General features: G+C 42.5%; 1 protein-coding gene and 1 pseudogene across 13 annotated transcripts in view; one reads left to right on the top strand and one right to left on the bottom strand.

The window, feature by feature from the left end:
- The window catches only part of Zfp638 (zinc finger protein 638), a 119,117-nt gene that overhangs the window by 97,284 nt on the left and 5,165 nt on the right, over window positions 1–16,668 (bottom strand). The gene's annotated exons all lie outside the window — the stretch shown is intronic.
- On the top strand, window positions 3,523–4,017 carry Rps15-ps12 (ribosomal protein S15, pseudogene 12; annotated as a pseudogene).

Genomic DNA, 16,668 nt, shown 5'->3' with positions numbered 1-16,668 from the left:
CAGCCCCAGCCCAAGTATCTTAATATAAGATTAAATCACAGCTGTCAAGATGTCTCAGTGTCTCAGGAACCTGCTTCCAAACCTAACAATCTGAGTTGGATTCAAACGTGGAAGAAGAGAACTGACTCCCGGTAGTTGCTCTTAACTGTGTAGCCAGTTCTCCATCCCTAACAATTTCTTATATAACACTCAAGACAAACGTGAAGGGATATTAATAAACTTGACCATTTAGAAGTAAAACAAAACTTATAAAATGTAATGAAAATTGTTACATTATGCCATAAAGGATAATATGACTTCATAAAGAACACCTACAATGCAATAAGAAAATATGAAACAGCCCATTAGAAAAATGGACAAAGTATCTGAGTAGGTATTTTATGGCCAAGGACATAAAAATGGCCAAGAAAAATATAATCTACTTCATTAGTGATCAAGAAAAGCAAATGGAATCTCAATGAAAATCATTCAGTAAAGTCAGCAAATGCTTACTGAAGTAGGCTATGGGCGTCCTACTTGCTCTAAGTTCTAGGTATAGCAATGGGCTGGACTTGCAAACTCCCCATTACCACAGCTTTCCTCTGTGGTGAACGTGCACTGGGGAAAAGCAAAGAAGGTAGGGTTAAGGAAAGGGGGAAGAAGCATGGGGTTTTAAAAGGGTTGAACAAGGAAGGACTCAGACAACCCGAGAAGTTGAGAGAACAAACAATGGAGTCTATAGATTTATGCTGGTTAATTTTCGTCAAAGCTAAGATCACCTGAGAAGAGGGACCCTCAACTCAGAAAATGTCTCCATCAGTGGCCAGTGGCACATTTCCTTGATAGATGTTTGATGTTGAAGAGGGCTAGTCCTGACCACGTGGTGCTGGATTGTATAAGAAAGCAGACAGCTGGGGTTGAGCTCAGTGGTAGAGCGCTTGCCTAGCAAGCGCAAGGCCCTGGTTTCGGTTCCCAGCTCCGGAAAAAAGAAAAAAAAAAAAAAAAAAAAAAAGCAGACAGCTGTCATGGAGGAGCAAGCCAGTAAACAGCATTCATTCCCCCATGGCCTCTGTTTCAGTTCTTGCCTTCTGGTTCCTGCCCTGGTTGAGTTCCTGCCTTAGTTTTTCTCAGTAGCAGACAGTGACTGGGAAGTATAAGTCACATAAAACCCTCTTCTCACCAAGTTTCTTTTGCTTAGTGTTTTATCACAGCAACAGAAACAAACTAGGACAAGAACCTCTAGGCAGAAGAAAAACTAAGTGCAAAGGTCATAAGGAAAATTCAAGAAGCCAGAAAAACTGAAGCAGAAATACCACACTGCACAAGCCAAATAAGAGTCAAAGAGCAGATGTTGATAAAGACTGTAACAGTGACTCTTGTACACTACTGGTACAAAGGTACAAGTGTAACAATCCCCTTACAAAACACTATTGGTCTTTGCAACATCACTAGATATTGCAACATCACTGTTCTAGATATATCTTCCAGAAAAAAATGTCAATATGTCTCAGGACACAGGTACAAATGTTCATGACAGCAGTCCTGGTTAAACTCTATGGGTCACAAAACAAAAACAAAGGGGCCAGGTGTCTTAGTTATGGCTTCTATTGATGAGGTGAAACACCACAACCAAAAAGCAGCTTGGAGAGAAAGGGGCCTATTTGGCTTATATTTCTTTACCAATGTTCATCACTGAAGGAAGTCAGACAGGAACTCAGGAACCTGGAGACAGGAGCTGATGCACAGACTGTTGAGGGATGCTGCTTACTGGGTTGTTCCTCATGGCTTGCTCAGCTTACCTTCTTTTTTTTTTTTGGTTCTTTTTTTTTGGAGCTGGGGACCGAACCCAGGGCCTTGCGCTTCCTAGGTAAGCGCTCTACCACTGAGCTAAATCCCCAGCCCCAATTACCTTCTTATATCACCCAGGACCGCTGGCACAGAGAGAGCACCACCCACAATGGGCTGGGCTCTCTCCCATCAGTCACTCAAGACAATGCCCTACAGGCTTGCCTACAGATTGATCTTATGGAGTCACTTTCTTTCTTTCTCCCTTCCTTCCTTTCTTTCTTTGAAATTTATTTATTTTAAATTTTATTTCTATGAGTACACTGTAGCTGTCTTCAGATACACCAGAAGAGGGCATCAGATCCCATTACAGATGGTTGTGAGCCACCATGTGGTTGCTGGGAATTGAACTCAGGACCTCTGGAAGAACAGGCAGTGTTCTTAACCGCTGGGCCATCTCTATAGCCCAGGATGTATTTTTTTTTTTTAATTGAGGTTCCCTCCCCTCAGATGACTTTAGTTTGTGTCAAGTTGACATAAAACTGTCATACCAGGTGTGGTGGCACACAGAGGCAAGCTGACCTCTGTGAGTTCCAGGTCACCCATGGTTACACAGTGTTTCAAAACAAACAAGTAGACAAACAACACTCCCTCCCCCACAAGAAAGAAATGAAAGTGAGAGGGAGGCATAAAGGGAGGAGTGGGAGGTTGAAGGGAAGGTGTTACAGGATTGTTGATTATTGTGCATAGAAAACCTAATTGTTAGCAACATATAAAAGCTTAAATGGATGTCAGAAGCAGTTAGGTGTGTCCTGAAGAGAGTGTTTGTGTGTGCTTCTAAAAGCCTACATAGATAAGGATCCTAAACAATGGCACGTTCCTGCCTAGCTTAAGGCAAGTAGCTGGGGAGAAGTTTTGTGGTCTTTGCTCTATGGCCCAAGGCAAAGTCAGCTAGGTGGTCTTGAGCTACCCTAACATAAAGGTGAAACACACACACACACACACACACACACACACACACACACACACACACCATGATGGTGGCATGGTTCAGCCTATCAAGGGTGTAGAGGGGAGCTAGAGACTTCCTTTATAGCAATTGGACCTTGGATAGGTGCTCTGTTTTGGCTCTCTTCATGGAAGGAGCTCTGGTAAGAGATAGAGATTTTCTCCTTGGGTTTTCAGGAACAACAGAGAAGCAGTGGGCAGGACACAGGTAAAACAGTATTCTGGGAAAGAGAGCTAAGGAGCCCTCTTGGGTTTGGAGGAGCTCAAGGGAAAGGTAGACTAGCTCGGTAGAATGACACAGGTAGAAAGCAATTTCTAAAGAGCTGGCAGTTGAAGACTGAACCCCCAGTGAACGTGATTGTTGGGGGGAGGGCGGTAATGGGGGAAGGATGGGGAGGGGAACACCACTATAGAGGGGGAGGGGTTAGGGGATGTTGGCCCAGAAACCAGGAAAGGGAATAACAATCGAAATGTAAATAAGAAATACCCAAGTTAATAAAGATGGAGAGAAAAAAGAAAAAGCTGGCAGTTTAGTTGTAGAGTCAGGCTTGTAGATATATATTTCGTATATAGTTAAGAAAATAAAGTTACCTCCTGAACTAGCAGGTTTTTGCCTCAGTCTACGACTCCCTCCTGTGTCTTTATTGGTATAAATATTAGTAAAGAAGGGTGAGTGTGGTCAAATACATTAGATAGGTGTATAAAACTGTCAGGATAAGTTTCATTAAAAAAAAAAAAAGTCACTTTTCCGAGTAGCCGCCAAGATGGCGGAAGTGGAGCAGAAGAAGAAGCGAACCTTCCGCAAGTTCACCTACCGTGGCGTGGACCTCGACCAGCTGCTGGACATGTCCTATGAGTAGCTGATGCAGTTGTACAGCGCCCGGCAGAGACGGCGCCTGAACCGAGGCCTGCGGACGAAGCAGCACTCCACTGCTCAAGTGCTTGAGGAAGGCCAAGAAGGAGGCGCCACCCATGGAGAAGCCGGAGGTGGTGAAGACCCACCTTAGGGACATGATCATTCTGCCCTAGAGGGTCTGCAGCATGGTGGGTGTGTACAACGGCAAGACCTTCAACCAGGTGGAGATCAAACCCGAGGTGATCGGCCACTACCTGGGCGTGTTCTCCATCACCTACAAGCCTGTGAAGCACAGCCGGCCCGGCATTGGCGCCACCCACTCATCCCAATTTATCCCCCTCAAGTAGTGGGGACAATAAAGACTCGTTTTAAAAAAAAAAAAAAAAAAAGTCAGTTTTGGTGGCACAGGCCAGTAAGGTTTGCTAGAGGAAGTAGAGACAGGTGAATGAGTTCAAGGTCAGCCTGGTCTACAAAGTGAGTTCCAGGGCAGCAAGAAATACCCAGGGAAACCCTGTGTACAAAAAGATGTTCCTAACAACTCTGGCTTTAATGGCAATGTTAAAAGTTTTCTTGATTTAGTACCATTTTCCTAGGACAGAGTAATAGTAACCTAGATGATATAATCACATATTACTAGAGAGCAGTCAAACCAAATGTGTTCTAGCTAAACCCATCTAAGTGGATTAACTAAACAGTTACCAGGAGCCAAGTACACTCAGGGATGTTCTGCTCATTATATGGTCCCTATCTCCAGGAAAATTAAGCCAGTTACAGCCTGCAGCCTTGGGACACCTAGCCAGTTGTCTGTTCTTATCAGTGTATAACTGCAATTTATGGTTTAGGACTATAAGGAGGGTGGTGGCAGTGATGGATCGGTCCTGGGTGACCTTTCTGCCTGCGTGTCTTTGTAAGCCGCTGTTTTTTGAAATAAAGTTTGAGAGCTTGATCAGAACACAGACTTGCTCTTCTTTGCGCCTCCTGTCCCCCATTCTTTCACCCCCTCCCAGGTCTCCTCTGAACCCCCACAGGCCGGGGCAAACGGTCACAATGTGTGGCAAGAGAAATGGCTCAGTGGCTAAAGAGCACTTGCTGCTTTTGGAGCAGAGAAACCACATGGCAGCTCACAATCATTTGTAACTCTAGTTCCCTGGGATCAAACAACCTTTCTGGCTTCTATGGACACCAGAATGGTACATACATGTAGGCAAACACTCACCTACATAAAATAAAATAAAACCTTCGTATCACCACACCCTGCTTGGATTTATGTGTGTTTGTGTATCTGTTGGTATGCACCCACTGGCCAGAGGTCAATCTTGGTCATCGTCAAGGGCCATCCACCTTGTTTTTTGAGATAGGGACTTCCACTGGTCAGGAGCTCGCCAATTTTGTTGAGACCGTCATCAAGCCCTCTCCTTAATGTTGGGTTTATAAGGGTGTACCACCCTACTCAACCTTTTTATCTGGGCCCAGGATCAAACTCCAATCCTCGTGCTTTGCATGGCAAGCACTTCACTATGCTATTTCCTCAAGCCCCTAAACTTAATTTTTCACACTAAAAAAAAAAAAAAAAATGCCATAGTGTATGTGTAAGGAAGGTGTCAGAGGACAATTTGTGAGAGTGGGTTCTCTCTTTCCACCATGTAGGTCCTAGGACCTGAACTCAGGTCATTGTCAAGATTGGTAGTAAGTGCCTTACTTAACCCAATGAGCTATCTCACTGACCCTAGATTTTTTTTTTTCTTAAGACAGAGTCTTAAGACCGTGTAAACCTGACCTAGAACTGTATAAACCAGGCTAGCCTCAAATTCAACAGAGATCTGTTCTTGGAATTTCCAACCCCAGTAAGCCCATATAAACATGCAATCTATTATAATTATAAATTGTTTATTATATTATAATTATTTCAAGTTATAAGCTTAGATTGGGCAGATGTAATACTATATTAACTTACTTCCCAGCTCTAAGACCCCTTGTTACTTATGCTTTTTCTTGGCCCTGTAGTTCTGTTTTATCTTGGCTTTTTCCTCTTCCTTTTAAATCCTCTCTCCTTTCCCTCTCAAAGTCTTCTCCCTGCTCCCACTCTCAAACACCACCCCCCACTCCCCACCTCCCCACCCCTCCACTCCCACCCCCCACCCTGCTCTAGCCTTTGTTTACCAGTTTGAACTGAGATCACCTAAGTGATCAACTGCTGTGGGGGAGGGGAGCAGCCCTCTTGAGCAATCTGAATTAACATCAGAATACAAACAGCATCAGGACCGCCCACAACTGAGGTCTGCCTACCTCAGTGTCGCACACTGGGATTAAAGACACTACACCCAGCCCTAAACTTTGTTTTTTGTTTTTTTGTTTTTTGTTTTTTTTTTTTCCGGAGCTGGGGGACGGAACCCAGGGCCTTGCGCTTCCTAGGCAAGCGCTCTTCCACTGAGCTAAATCCCCAACCCCCTAAACTTTGTTTTTTAATCATGGAAAATCCTGAGTAGTTCACTCATCTGGTTAATAGATCAAATTGAGGTAACTCCATCATGAATAAAGAAAAACAAAAAAAAAATTGAAAATTTAATTCCATAGAATTTTACATCTCATGTGCAATCTAGGATTGTTCGAAGTCCATTCACACTCTTAGACTCATCTAATCCCAAGAATAATACAGAATAAGGGGCACTACTGCAGCCTCTATTCTACAGACAGAGAAATGAGACACAAAGGTGAGTAGTTCACTGAATACCACACAGTAACTTGTGGGCTAACAAGCAGGAAGCCTCTGGAATCCACACCTTACCACTGCTTTGCACACCTTCCCTAGCTTATGAAGTTCTTTTAAGATTTATTTCAAAAATCATTTATTTATCGAAATTATAATTGCATCACCCCCCCCCCCTCATTTTCTTTCTTTCAAGGCCTCCCACGTACCCTTCTTTGGGTGCCTGCATGAGTTTTGGTGTACCACATGCATGCAGAAATTTAAGGAAGCCAGAAGAGTTGGCTTCTCTGGAGCTATTGTTACTTACTGGAGACTGTGAGCTTCTATTTAAGTGCTGAGAAACAGATTCTGCAAGAGCACTAAGCATTCTTAACTGCCCAGCCATTCTTCAGCCCTGCTGGCAGGGGGCAGGGGCTACGGAGACAGAGAGAGCAAAGAGCGACGGAAGCTGTACTTAACGTCTGCTAGAACCCGAGACAGACCTCAAATTCACTCAGCGGTATTGCTCTTTGATCGTGTTAATTGCCTTGAAAGGGGTTATGCCTTGCAAAAACTGGCCAGAGCAAGCATCGGGACTTATCCATAAATTCCGAAAGGGACATTCTTAAACTTTTACTTTCATCAGGGCAACACGAGATCTTTTCCAAGTCTACTTTTAAAAAGTATTTGAGTTCTGTCGCCACCTTGTGGTGCTTTGTTGTAGTACTGAACTGAAAACATCTCAGAATCTATGGAAGAAGTCAAAGCCGATTGATTTTAAGACTTATGTTTTATCTGCTTTTTATAATTTTGGTCACTTTCTATTGTGAACTTATCTACATCATTTTAAAAAGCAAAATGATAGAATTGGACACGTCAGTCTATTATTGAAGTACTAGGCCAAGAATGGCTACTCCAGGCTCCTTAGAGGCCTGTGTGACTTTTCTGTTACTGTCTGAAGACAGTTCTTTTTGTGGGGGGATTAGAGGGGTGTGTGTGCGAACAAAGACCAGAAAGAGGATGACACATCCACAGGAAGTGAGGCTACATGCAGTTGTGAACCACTTTCTGGGAAATGAACTAGGGTCCTCTAGAATTGCAGACCACTCTCTTGAAGACAAATCCATCTCTTTAACCCCTAAAGATCCAGCAGTATGTCACACATACACACACATGTGTGTTTACACATATACACACATATATACATATACATATATACATATGTACACATATACATATATACAAACATACATGTATATATACACACACACACACACTCACATAATACATACTTATTGTGTAGCCCTGGATAACCTGGAACTTGCTGTCTATAAACCAGGCGGGTCTTGAAGTGATAAGGGATACATACACCTGCCTCAGCCTCCTGGGTGTTGAGATTATAGGAATATGCTATCACTACACATTTTTTTCTTGCTTTATTTTATTTTTTACATTTTATTTTAGTTACAACATTTCTCCATTCCCTTTCCTCTCCTGTACATATTTTTAGTAGAATATCTTCTATTTATTCTTGGAAAGCTCTGCATGTGCATACAATGTATCTTGATTCTATCTACCACAAACTCCCTCCTTCCACTCCCACTAAACAGCACTAAAAGCCCCCCTCCCACTTTCCTGTCTCTTTTTGCCCTTAGCAACCCACTGAGCCCAAATAGTGCTTCCTGATGGAATGACTGGCTGATGTTGTTGACTTGATCTTGTGCAGATAACCAAAGCTGCAGTGAGTCCATGACACTGTGGCCGTGTCTCATCCAAAGACAACATTTTACAGCATAGTTCCCACCCTTTGTCTGGTCCTTACTTTCTTCTCTACCACTCTTCTACAATGTATCTAGAGTCTTTTTTTTTTTTTTTTTTGGTTCTTTTTTTCGGAGCTGGGGACCGAACCCAGGGCCTTGCGCTTCCTAGGCAAGCGCTCTACCACTGAGCTAAATCCCCAACCCCGTATCTAGAGTCTTGATTGAGTTATTACAAATGTCTCATTTAAGGCTGAGCACTCTGATTCTCAGCACTCTAACTAGTTAGTCATCTCTCTTATGCTATATGGTTGTCTGTCTTTTCTTCCTTCCTTCCTTCCTTTCTTCCTTCTTTTCTTTTCTTTTTGGATTTTCAATACAGGGTTTCTCTGTGTAGCCCCTGGCTCTCCTGGAACTCACTCTGTAGATCAGGCTGGCTCAAACTCACAGAGATTTGCCTGCCTCTACCTCCCCAGTGTTAGAATTAAAAGCATACACCACCACCACCCATCCTATATGTATTCTATATGGTTTCATTTTCAATGTTCTTTTATTATTTCTATAAAAATTCTGTTATTGAACACACTAATTTATTGCTCTGTTGTGAATTATTAAATTTTCTACTAATGCAACTGTCTTGTCTCACCACCTGGGCATATTTTCCTTTCTGGTTTTTTATTTGTTTGTTTGTTTGTTTTTTGTTTTTTGTCTTTTCATTCTCCTTCTATACCTTGTTACATAGATGCAAACTTACTCTAGAGATTTAGGAAGCCATGAATGAGTTAAATCCTGAGTGAAGTTTGCTGTGGGCATTGGCACAGCCATGTCAAGGATCCTATAGCCTAGGATTCAAAGGAATGGCAAAACCTTCTTCAGGGGACCAAGGGCTAGTGTTGACAGTGTAAGCAGAAAATATCCAGCATAGCTTCTCCTACCCTAGGATATTTACAGCCTGAAAACTGTTCCCCACAGAGACCACTCCTGTCTAGATTAGCTGAACCTGCCTCCTTGATGCAGCTGTATACCATAAATCTGTCTCCGTGTTGATCTGTGTGTAATGACCCATCTCCTGTTCAGTTGTGTGCAATGACCCCATGTCTCTGTTAAACTCCATATAATAAACATGCTGAGCCTCCAAGGTGCTGCAGTATCTCTATCAGAGCCCACCACACAATCCCAGCTTTTCTGTGTGTACATGTGTTCATCTGTCTGTCTTTTCTTCACTGTTTCACCACCACAGTCAGGACTATCCCTGGAGTCATTGCAAAGGACATGATAACTTCCTACACCATTCTTAATTGTGATCTCATAGGAAAACCATCCAGGCTGGGAAAATAACTTAGTCAGTAAAGCACTTTCCTTGCAAGCTCGAGGAGCAGAATTTGGTCTCTAGAACCTACATTTAAAAGCCACGTGTACACTTATAATCTCAGCAATGGGGAGGCAGAGACTGGAGGATCACGGGAGCTCTGTGGCCAGCCAGTCGAACCTAGTCAGTGATCTTTCTCCAAAGGACAGATACTATTGCTAGGGGTGGCCATGTTCTGAGAATGATACCCAAGGTTGTTCTCTAGCCACTTCTATTCTACATAGGAAGTGAAGGTCTAGTCAGAGTAATAGGCAAAACAAATAAATAAATAGCATCCAAATCATAAATAAAAAAGTATTCCTAAATGACGGGATACAGTATACTAGATCCTAAAGATCACACTCCAACATACCCCACTCCCCCACATGCAATACTTACCTGTGGAATTAATAAACTCAATAATCTTGAAAGATTTAAAAAACAACCAACACACAAATCACCTATGCTCCTGTACACTAAATATAAGGAATTTGAAAAGAATTAAGAAAACAATGACTTTGCTTTGTGGCTCACTCACTAGGGGGCAGGGGCAGGGGCAGGGGCAGGGGCAAGGGCAGGGGCAGGGGCAGGGGCAGGGGCAGGGGCAGGGGCAGGGGCAGAGGCAGAGGCAGAGGCAGAGGCAGAGGCAGAGGCAGAGGCATGTGCATCTCTGAGTTTGAAACCAGTTGCTTATACAGAGCTCGTTCCAGAACAGACAGGACTGCACAAAGAAACCCTCAAAAAAAACAAAAACAAAAACAAAACAAACAAACAAACAAACAAAACAAAGAACAAAGGAAACAGAACAAAAAGGAAAGAAAACAGTATCTTTATAGCAGCATCATAAATAATACTTCTAGGAATAAACTTCGGCCATGACCTCAAAAAGATGTACACTGAAAATCACAAAACACTATTGAGAGAAATCAAAGACACAAATAAAAGGAAAGAAACCCCATGTTCACAGGTTAGAGGATGGAGTATGGTCAAATGGCAATTCTACTCCCAGCAGGCTACACAGTTAATGCAATCCCTTTCAAGACCTATTTGCTTCAACATTTTACACATTGACTTGCCCAGTATCATATATCATGGGAACCACCTTCTTTTCTTTGATCTCTTGAAGAATCTTCAATGAGAATGTTAGAGCTTCAAGAAACATCTTCCTAGGGTGTGTTTAACCATGAACGGATCAGTTGAGGCACCAGTCCTCACTGTATTATTATTATTTTTTTTAAATACACTAATTTTGCTGCAGCACTGACAGTCTGGTTCTGAGGCAGATGTCTGCAGCCTGTGAGAAGCTGCCTTGTCTCCTTCTCCCTGGCGGTACTACCCTTTCCCTGGCTCAAATGCAGCTATGGATCTTCCTTCTCGATTGCTCACTGTGTGTTGTGTTGTCATAAAAGTGCAGACAGGAGCCTAGCATAACTATCTCCTGAGAGGCTTCATACAGCAGCCGATGGAAACAGATGCAGAGACCCACAGCCAGACATCAGGTGGAATTCTGGGAGCGTTGTGGAAGAGGGAGATAGGATTGGATTGAGGGAGCCTGAGGGGTCAAGGACACCATAAAGAAGACCTACAGAGTCAACTAACCTGGGCCCACGAGGGCTGCCAGAGATCAAATCACCAACCAGAGAGCGTGCAGGGGCTGGACCCAAGCCACCTACACATTTGTAGCAGATGGGCAGCTTGGTCTTCATGTGGGTCCCCTAACAATTGGAGCAGTGCTGTCTCTGACTCTGTTGCCTGTCACTGATCCCCTTCCCCTAGCTGGGCTGTCCTGTATGGCCTCTGTGAGAGAGGACATGTGTGCTTAGTCCTGCTGTGACTTGATATCCCAGGGAAGGGCAGTACCCAAGGGGAGGGAGTAATGGGAGGAGGATTTGTGAGGGTGGGACTGGGAAGCAGGGAGAGGCTGTGATTAAATTAATGAAAAACTTGGCCTTTTCCTTGCCCATGTTTGATCTTTCTCTGGGTAGGAACAGTGCAATTTCCATCCCTCTGCTTTTCTGTTCGCTGGAGACAGGGTCTCACTAGAGGTGGAACTGCTAGATCACATGGTGATCCTATGCTTGATTTTGTCTTTTAAATAACCACTTTTTTTTTAAAAAAATGCATTTCATTTGACTCCATTTCTGTTTTAGAGACCGTCTTGGTTTTAGTCTGGCCTTGAACTTGCTATCCTCCGCCTCTTCCTCTTGACAGATTCAGGAGTGTGTTTTCACACCCAGCGTGGCATCCGTTTAAGGAAGGTGGCTGAAGAAGGTTATGCTTCCACCATCAATTCACAGTTTTATTTATGTCTCTTCCTACACTAACATCACAGTTTTAATCACTATACCTTTGTAGAAAGTTTTGAAATCAACAAGTGTGAATCCTTCAGATTTGTCTTTTAGAATCATTTTAACCGTGCAGGATCCCTTATGAATTTTAGATGGATTTTTATTCCTCCTTCTATCAACTATCATTAGATTTTTGTTGTTTGTTTGTTTGTTTGTTTGCTACTGATTTTTGAGACAGGGTCTCACTATGTAACCGTGGCTGACCTGCACCTTGCTATGTAGACCTGGGTTAGCCAAACTCATAGGGATCTGCCTGCCTCTGCTACCCAAGTGCTGGGATTAAAGGCCTGTGCCACCTACCCAGCCATCACTGGGCTTTGATAGGGATTGCGTGAAGGGGGATCCCGTGGTATATGATACCAGTCTGATAAGTACGTAAAATGGCAAAACAAATAGACATTTTCCAAGTCCATTTCCTACAACTGTCACAATGAAACAATACAACACAAGAAAATAGGCTTAGTGCTCAACTAAGAATAAAAATGGCAGAAATGTAATAATAGTAATTAAAATAATGTGATCATCACATTTTCATAGACATCTACATTGGTTAGGGTTTTTTCTTTTTCTTTTTTTTTTTTTTTTTTTTTTTTTTTGGTTCTTTTTTTCGGAGCTGGGGACCGAACCCAGGGCCTTGCGCTTCCTAGGCAAGCGCTCTACCACTGAGCTAAATCCCCAACCCCTAGGGTTTTTTCTAGAGTAATAAGAAGAGGAATCCCCATCAGTTAGGCCTGCAGGAGTCCTGTGGAGCATTTTCTTGATTGATGTGAAAGGGCAAGCACACTGTGGGCAGTGCCATCCCTGGGCAGGTAGTCCTGGGGTATATAAGAAAGCAGGCTGGGGTTGGGGATTTAGCTCAGCGGTAGAGCGCTTGCCTAGGAAGCGCAAGGCCCTGGGTTTGGTCCCCAGCTCCGGAAAAAAAGAAAAAAAAAAAAAAGCAGGCTGATCTAGCCATTCAGAAAACACCAATAAACAGTGCTCCTCCATATTGTCTGCTTCGCATTTCTGCTTCCAAGTTCCTGCCTTGAGTTCTTTGACTTCCCCCGATGATGGACTGTTACAAATCCTTTTCTTCCCAATTTGTTTTGGTTATGGAGTTTTATTACAGCAATAGAAAGCAAACTAAGACAACATCTTACCCAAGAATATAGTTATGATTCTGCTCTGCCTCCCACCAATGATAAGGGTCATAATATAAAGACATCTGTAGGGCTGGAGAGATGGCTCAGCGGTTAAGAGCACTGTCTGCGGGGCTGGGGATTTAGCTCAGTGGTAGAGCGCTTACCTAGGAAGCGCAAGGCCCTGGGTTCGGTCCCCAGCTCCGAAAAAAAAAAAAAAAAAAGAACCAAAAAAAAAAAAAAAAAAAAAAAGAGCACTGTCTGCTCATCCAGAGGTCATGAGTTCAATTCCCAGCAACCACATGGTGGCTCACAACCATCTATAATGAGATTTGGTGCCCTCTTCTGGCCTGCACGTGTACATGCAGGTGCAACGCTGTATACATAATAAATAAATCAAAAAAAAAAAAAAAATCTGTAGGAGCCACAACAGTAAACTGCATGGCTAAAATGACCAAGATAAAAAGAAAACCCAGAAATCTGAAATCATGAAGGATAGTTCAGGCATGTCAGAGAACCAAGCATTTATTATCACAGTCCCTAAATCTGAAATTGAAAAAAATTAAAATTAAAGCTGGCCATAGTGGCTCATTCCTATAATCCCAGCACTGTGGAGTCTGTGGCAAGAGGGTCACCTATTATCCAAGGTCAGCCTGGGCTGTGAATTCCAGGCCAGCCAGAAGAACAATGTGAGATCCTGTCTCAAAAAAACAAAACAGCAATCAGGAGTACTTACTTCGTTTTTCTCACAGTTCCTAATATCCTTGACCTAAAACCCAAAACTTGATATAACTTCCCTTGTGCCAAGATGTCAATGTGACCTCCTGTAGAGTTACATGCAATAGATAATACAGAATGAAGGACTAGAGTAAAGAACTAAGTTTTCATTTTTTATTTTTTGTTTTGTTTTGTTTTTTTTAAACGGGGTTTCTGCCAGTTGCTGTAGCTGGTACAGTGAGTGAAAGCAATTGCTATTTAAGCCTAACTCCCTGAATTTGATCCCAGCATTCTTAGAGGGAAGTGGGAGTCAGAGACAGGAGAAGCCGGAGCCTGAAGTCTAGCTAAGCTATACAGTACAACAGTAGAAGAGAGATCCTGTCTCAAACAAAGTGAAAGAGAGAAACCTCACTTGTCATGCATGCCTACACACACACACACACACACACACACACACACTTCATTTTTTTAACTCAAGTTTTATGTGAGAAAGGAACACAGATACTTTTTGTTCAAAGATAAACACTTTACCAGTTAATGTTTTAAATTATGAAATGGTTTCAAAATATATCTGTAGAGTTCTGATGCTTTGTTGTGGGTTTGGGTAAGAAGTGTCCCACATGGGTTCATATGTTTGAACAATTAGTCACCAGTTGTTGGTACTGTTTGGGAAGATTACAGACCTCTAGAAGGTAGAGGCTTGCTGGAGAAAGTACATTACAGGGGAGAGGATTTGAGGTTTTAGAGCCTGCTCCTACTTCCTGCTGTTTTTTGCCTCCTGAGTGTGGATACAAGATAGCCAGCTTTCTATCTCTGCTACCATGGCCCCACCAATGCCTTCCTGCCATGGTGGGCTGTATCCCCCTAGAACTATAAGCCAAAAACTCTTTGAACCTTCAGTTGCTTTTGTCACAGCAACAGAGAAGGATCTATTGCATGTTCCAGTGATAAAATATTTACTCTTGGTACCTTCACCTGTAGAGTTACATGAAGTGTAGAATACGGAATGCATTCACACATTGTTATTCAGAATGCTGGTTCATTATCATGATGTGTACAATCAGGGAGCCTGCTTTGGAATTCGTTCTTAAATCCTACCATTTTAAGAATAAAGTTAAAGTTGTGATTTTCACTTCTGGGAACCATTTTCAACGTACATAAAAATGACCTATATTATTTCTTATTAAAACACTTTGCTTAAATACTTTTTATTAGAAATGAGAAAACTGGTTCATGTAAATACGGTACTCATAATGAATATTTCTTCAAAGAAATATTTGCAGTGTTTAGGTGGGCTGTAATGGAAATGAAACACAAGAGAGCTGCAAGCCAATCATTAGAGGTAAACTGAGGCAAAGAATGTTCAAATGTGTTTGGACGACTGCACGTGGTCCCCGTGTGGAAGAGCTCATGTGACAGACCTGACACTTCAACCTTTAGAAAGGATGGTTGCAAGGTCAGCCCTTGGCTGATATCTAGGAACTCAGATTTCTGGAAGGCTTCCACAATTCCCTAAGGAAGAAGGATGGCTCACTGCACCTAAACAGTATAAATAATATAGTTTGTATGAAACACCTGCTTTCCAAGAGTCCAGAACTCAGATACGCACTACACCAGTGCCTACACCACACTGCAGCCCCCAACAGAAACCTCACACAGACATTTTGTCACACCTATAATTGTACCCTGTGGAACTGCACGGAAGAAGGACTTTTGGAGCTTGTACCTTGGTGTTTGTTGGTTTTTTTTTTTTTTAAAGTGAATGTACTTTTTATTTCTTGATAATGGTAATTCTTTTTTTTCTTTTAATTTTTTTTATTTATTCATTTATTATATATAAGTACACTGTAGCTGTCTTCAGATACACTAGAAGAGGGCATCAGATCTCTTTACAGATGGTTGTGAGCCACCATGTGGTTGCTGGGAATTGAACTCATGACCTCTGGAAGAGCAGTCGGGTGCTCTTAACCGCTGAGCCATCTCTCCAGCCCCCGGTTTGTTGGTTTTTTTGTTTTGTTTTGTTTTGTTTTTTGCTTTCATTTTTCTACATGGTTTCTCTGTGTAACCTGGCTCTCCTGGAAATCCCTATGTAGACCAGGCTGGCCTTGAACTCAGAAATCTACCTATCTCCGCTTCCTGAATGTTGCCCTGCTACCCCATAGATGTGCCTTGCTTTTTGAAGACTTCATTCTATGAATCTTTTCCTTTTGCCACATTTCCTCCATGTCCTTTTACTGTTAAACATCCTAGCTGAGAACAGGAGTGTATTAAAGTCCCACGAGTCCTCTTATGACGCTGAACACCAAGATAGTCATGGAGATTTTACCGTATTCCATTCAGTGGTTCTGCTCCCAATATTTTATCCTGCATTCAGAGAAAATGGAACCTCAAAGAGTTAAATGGACTTCAATTGACAGAAACAAAGAAATAGAAGAAAAACTAGAATCAAAAAATTAATACAGTCTGATTCTCTATACCCCTTTAAAAAGGAGGTAGTGTGTGGCTGGAGAGATGGCTCAGTGGTTAAGAGCACAGAGGTCTTCCAGAGGTCCAGAGTTCAATTCCCAGCAACTACTATGGTTCACAACCATCTATAATGGGATCTGATGCCCTCTTCTGGTGTGTCTGAAGACAGCGACAGTGTACTCCCATACTCACATAAAAATAAATAAATCTTAAAAAAAAAAAAGGAGGTAGTGTAACAGCAGCTCAGGAGAGGCAGGGACAGGCAAATCCATAACTTGTGTTAGAAAGACACCTCTCAATTCCAGTGATAGAACCTGTCTCAGAAAACAAGGTGACAGCTCCTGAAGAACAACAGAGGTTGACTTATGGCCTACACACACACACACACACACACACACACACACACACACACACTCACCTGTACACATATGTGCACTCATAGACACTTGAACACACAAAATTTTTAAGACATACAAAGACTAAAAAGAGATTAAGAAAAATGATCTTTTCTTTTTTTTTTTTGGTTCTTTTTTTCGGAGCTGGGGACCGAACCCAGGGCCTTGCGCTTCCTAGGTAAGCGTTCTACCACTGAGCTAAATC

The sequence above is a fragment of the Rattus norvegicus genome, chromosome 4 (assembly GCF_036323735.1).
Source record: "Rattus norvegicus strain BN/NHsdMcwi chromosome 4, GRCr8, whole genome shotgun sequence".
Lineage (NCBI taxonomy): Eukaryota > Metazoa > Chordata > Mammalia > Rodentia > Muridae > Rattus > Rattus norvegicus.
The sequence above is the reverse complement of the archived record's forward strand: the minus strand, read 5'-3'. Positions and strand labels throughout refer to the sequence as shown.